Source organism: Rousettus aegyptiacus, unplaced genomic scaffold, assembly GCF_014176215.1.
Source record: "Rousettus aegyptiacus isolate mRouAeg1 unplaced genomic scaffold, mRouAeg1.p scaffold_m13_p_9, whole genome shotgun sequence".
Lineage (NCBI taxonomy): Eukaryota > Metazoa > Chordata > Mammalia > Chiroptera > Pteropodidae > Rousettus > Rousettus aegyptiacus.
In genome coordinates, this window is record NW_023416312.1 from 54,623,781 (window position 1) to 54,629,459 (window position 5,679).

Here is a 5,679-nt window from a genome sequence, read left to right on the forward strand (position 1 = left end):
CAATTGTTAAAGATAAACATGAAATGAGTGCCTACTGCATGCCAAATGCTTTGCAAGACACTGAGGACACCACGATGAATGAGGTTTAATTCTTTTCCTTAAGCTAATTGTTTGATGGGAAAAGACTCTTATAAACATTTACAAAAGGGTGATGAGGATATCCACTGATTTAAACTCAACATATCATTTGGCAGAAAAAATTGAGATCAGAAATGAGTCTAAATATCTTTGGTCCCACTTCCATAGTCCTGCTAATCATAATTGGAAGTGTCAAGTAGGTCATCACTAAAATGCTGGCTATCCAAACTCACTGAAAACAATCATAGTTTGGAAAACAGAACAGTCCATATGTCCAAATAACAAGCTCAATCACTCTTAAAAAAAATAAAACTAAGAGCTAACATGAAATTAACATTTTTACAGAGTATAGAATTTACAAAGGACCTTACTTTATGTAGTCTCATTTGACTCTCATAAACCCATGAGTTAAGTGACCGTTCTTTGACATATTTTATAGGTAAAGAAACAAGAGTTCAAAATGTGAGTAAGGTGATTATGACACACTGGGAAATAACAACAGGTGCTATCAAGGATCAGGAAGAGGAAAAAGTGCCCCAAAGATAGAAGTCAGATGGGTTCAAAATAAAGAAAGAAACTGGAAGGAGAGGGGAAGGGCAAGGTGGGGGGACAGCAAGCCACAGCTGAAAAGTGCACAGGAGGGACTTCTGATAAGTGAGTAGAGCTTCAGGAGTGCTTATAGAACAGAGTTTGCAGAGACCATGGGCAACAAAATAATAATAGGTTTGAACCCTACAGAAGAAGCAGCCAGGACATTTGACCCCATTGTATTGCTTTTGACGTGATCTTGGGCCAAACAGCAAACAGCGAAGTTACCTATACTTCCCATCAACTCCATTAACATTTCTCTCGTGAAAATGACTAATGAATTCCAAATTGCTAAATCCAATGGTTAGTATTCTGTCCTCATCTTACCTGACCTAGGCTATGGTCTGAATGTTTGTGTCCTCCCCAAATTCATATGTTGAAATCCCAATGCCCAATGTGATGGTACTAGGAAGTGGGGCCTGTGAGAGGTACTTAGATCATGAGGGTGGAGCCCGCAGGAGTCAGGTTAGTTCTCTTATAAAAGAGGCTCCACAGAGCTCCTCAGCCCTTTCCACCTTGTGAGGACATAGCAAGAAGTCAACTGTTGTGATCTGGAAAAGTTTTCAGAGCCACTTTATTAAAATGAAGTTGGAGCTGCCATCCCAGAGACTACCTTGCACTTCTCAAACTTTTGGAATGTTAAAACAGTGCAAAATAACCTTAGGACTGGGCCTAACACAACATTTTGTCCAAAGAACTGTTTGCATGGATAACAAGAAAGTAGATACTATAGCTACTGGACAAATGACTACGGGACTGAAAATTTAAAACACCATTTAGAATTAAAATCACTATGTTAGCTTATCTGCACCAATAGAAATGCCTTCCTTCTATTGATGTAATCGTTCCCTTTCTCTTTCTCATAAATACTCCTTGCTTTAGTCTTCAACTCAGAACACCATTTGGGATTCTGCCTGAATCAGTGCTTCCAGAATAGCTACTCTTTTTTTATCTTACATAAATGCTTGCTGCCTCTCACTTTGTCCTTTTATTTTTAAGTTATCAGCTCTCACCTGACCATACTGGCACTCTGGTTATGGACTTCCAGTTTCCAGAAATGTGAGAAATAAACTTCTGTTGTTTTTAAGCCACCCAGTCTATGGTGTTTTGTTATAGTAGACAACCTATTAGAAGGATTGAGCACAATAATTGACATCTCTTCCTGCATATCTAAGAGATAGTTGAATCTAAAAATGTTCAAACCTGAACAACTCCCGATCTTCTCTCCAAACCTACTCTACCTGAAGCCCACTTCATCTCAGCAGATGGCAATTTCATACTTTTGAGGTCAAAAACTTTGAAGTTATTACTTTTTTAATTCTTTATTGAAATAAGTGTATATATCAGAAGTCTAATGCTTCAAAAATTTTCACAAATTGAACAAATGCATGTAACCAGACCAAGATCAAGAAACAGAATTTTAATATCCCAGAAGCCTTTCTTAGATGGCCACCTCTATTCATTAGCTCCCTCAATAAAACTAATGTGTTTCTCATACTGCAATGCATAAGAACACCAAGGAAGAAAAGATAGGAGACATAGAGTATATATATTCAGAAGTTCAAGCATTCATCTACCCTCAGTGTCAAATGAAAAAGAAGAGATAAAAAGAATAGATAAGAAGGAACAGACAAAGCAATAATAGAAGAAAATTCCCAGAACTAAAGAAAAATTTCCAAAACTAAAGAAAAATATGATATTTAAAAGGCCCATCAGGTATTAAACAGGATGTATGAATAAAGACCCATACCCAGATATACTGTGGTGGTATTTCGGAAAATAAAGAAAAAAACTTTTAACAGCTTCCAGAGAGTAAAACATTGCTCTAAAAGAGCAAGAATCGATGACATCTGAATCAATGAAATGTTAATTGTCATAGGCAATATTGCGAAGGAAAAAGAAGGGACAATAACAAAAATAAGAAAATAAGATTTTCTTAAAGGTTCTTGATCATCTTTACATTGTGTACATTACAAAAATATATGTATTAAAATGGCTGCCTTCCAAACAAAAATTGTTCACAATCCCATCACCTAACCAAGTCAATGTTTTCACTTAGGCAGGTTTCCTTCTAGTCCTTGTTTATATGCATATTCAAATTTTACATACTTAAAATAGTATTAAATGTAAAAATTATATTCTATTGGCTTATTTTATAATATGTCATGGGAACCGATGTATTTGATAGCCTTTCTTTATTTCTTATCTACCCCTATCTCTTCTCTTTACCAACACTTCCTTTACCTACTCACAGTAACATTACCACTCTTTAGTTTTTGTTTTCAAAATTTCTCAAGTCTTCTCACTTATTTTCTCTACCTCTTAAAAAAATGAAATCAGCTTGTCAAATTTTATAACAAATTTCTGTTAAGCTTTAATTGGAACTGCATATGACTTACAGATTAATTTGATGTAAACTGCCACCTCTAGAAAATCAAGGCTTTCCATCCAGGAGCATGGCATGTCTCTTCATTTATTAAAGTTGTCTTTTTTTTTCAAGTTGTTTTTTTGTGTAGAGAAACTACTATCCTTGTCATAGACATTTGGGAAGACAATTTGGCCATGTCTATTACAGTAAAAATGCATGCATACTATGGCCCAGCAATTCCTTCTCATCAACTCTGGAGAAATGTGGACATTGTTAGTTTATAATCCCTTATTTTTTTTTATTTTTAAGCCTACAGCACCTGGTCTTCTTAGATAGTCTCCCATCCAAGTATATACCAGGCCCGACCCTGCTCAGCTTCCGAAATCAGACAGGATTGGGCTTGTTCAGGGTAGCATGGCTGTAGACAAAATATCCACATTTAAAGATGTCCTACAGTATTATCTGTAGCAGCAAAAAATAATAATTAAAAATTAAAAAGAAAGGAAATAACTTAAATGTTTATCAACAGGGAAATAAATAAAGAACATGTTTCTGTGAGTCTACCTAATGGAAGGAGATATTTGCAAATTACATATTCAATAAGGGTTTAATATCCAATATATATAAAGAACTCATGCAACTCAACACACACACACACACACACGCACACACACACACACACACAAACGACAATCTGATTTAAAAATGTGCAGGGGACAAAGTCTGAGACAACAATTTGTTTGTAAGTTATTTCTCTGGAAAGTGATCTCAGGAAAGTTCCTAGGTAGGGGAGAGGAAAAGTGAGATAGGGAAGGGATGGCAACCAGTGAAGTGACAGGGTCCATTGTTAAACCAGTTACTACTGTAAATCACTAGATTTAATTATACTGGTAAACTCTGGAAATTAGTATGGAGCATATGCCTCATAGTTATTCTGCCCGAGGGGCCAGAGAGCTGAATTATTTATAAACAAGCTTTTATTTTGGGAGGGTGGGCAGACATAATTAAGTCTATAGCAGCCTTCATAACAATAATTAACTGGATCTGAGCCGTAGAGATTTTTTTAAAAATTAAATTTATTGAGGTAACATTAATTAATGCAATTACCTAATTTTCGGGTGTACATTATAATTTAACATCTGTATACTCTATTGTGTATTTATCACCCAAAGTCTAGTTTCCTTTAGCTACCATATATTTGATCCCCTTTACTCACTTAATATACAAGCTTTTTAAAAAGTCATCAATTGAGGACTTAACCCTAGTCAAGGGAAAAGAGTGATTAATTCTCTAGGACCTCTACATGAGATGCATGTGAGCAGAGCAGTACTGCCACTAGAGAAAAATGCAGGCAAAAAGAAGTAAGGGTTCATGCGTTAAATTAGTAAGGCTCAGTGGATACAGGCAGGCCACCTCCACATCTGTTGGTGAATACCAAAGAGGTCAGAACACAATAAATAGCCTAGAAGAGCTCACAGTCTAGTGAGAAATGGGGATCAAGGACACATAGGGTTAATCTAGATTAACCTGGATTGACCTGGAAAAAGAGAACTATCATGAATCATTTGTGATGAGAGGTAAGGAGATATAGTTTAAAATAGATAACTTTGTTGTTACAAGTGTAAGTAGTTGATGATTTAAAGAATCCAGGCCTCATCTTCTGAAGAAGTAGGACCTAGATAATCCCTGAGAGTTGGAGGAGAGAGAATTCAGTGAGAGATGTTCAGGGGATTGGAAAAGGAAAAAATAAAGGACTTTTTTTTCTCATATAATGCTGAAAGAGAGAAGAATATGGAAAAACAATTTATAAAAATTTTAATTACCAAACATAATTTATGGAGTCTCTTGGACCACATGTGTGGATGTAGAGAGACAGTTAATAAAGAGGAAACAATGAATGTACTTCCTGACTTTTCTAATATCATATCAGTCTTGTCGCACATTCAGTTGATTTCTAAAAAAATATGATTTTACTGTCAGTCAGCACTGAGAACACTGATGTTACTAACCCACATCAAATTATCCACTCTTAAAATCTCAGCTTATTGAAGTAATATTCATAGAAAGTTGTTTAAGCAGAATGCTTTCCAACCTTCATCTATTTCTATAAGTATTTTCTTACTGGGATCCTATTCTTATGTGGACCACCAAAAAGATGTATGTCTAGATCACATTTTCTTAGTGCCTCTACAGGATACTTCTTATGTCTTATTATTGAAGATCAAAGTACTCATATTAAATTTATTTCTACATTTGTCCTGTGTTTATCAATGACATCATCCATCATCACCTAATATCTGTTCTGAAGGTCCATAGTTAAATCTTCTTATTTCAACTGAAGAAATGATATGCATCCTCTCTCTGATAACATAATGTTGTAACTTGTTTTGCCAATAGTACCAGTCTAAAAGGGCTTGGAAACAAACACAAAGCCTGATTGTTTTTTGTTTGCTTGTTTATCTGTTTGCATTTACCATATTGACCATTTGCTGCATTATTCAGTTGTGATTTTCTAACTCTTTTTATTATCATTGTGAATTTTATTGTATGGCTAAAAGTCTCATTATAGAAAAATAAATATGAATAAATTCCAAAGTGATTTTTTTTAAAAAAAATGGGTAGAGGACCTCAACAGACATTTCTCT

General features: G+C 35.1%; 1 pseudogene; it reads right to left on the reverse strand.

Moving 5' to 3' along the window:
* Positions 1-3,341: 3,341 nt before the first annotated feature.
* Positions 3,342-3,460, reverse strand: LOC118608024 (annotated as a pseudogene).
* Positions 3,461-5,679: the final 2,219 nt, after the last annotated feature.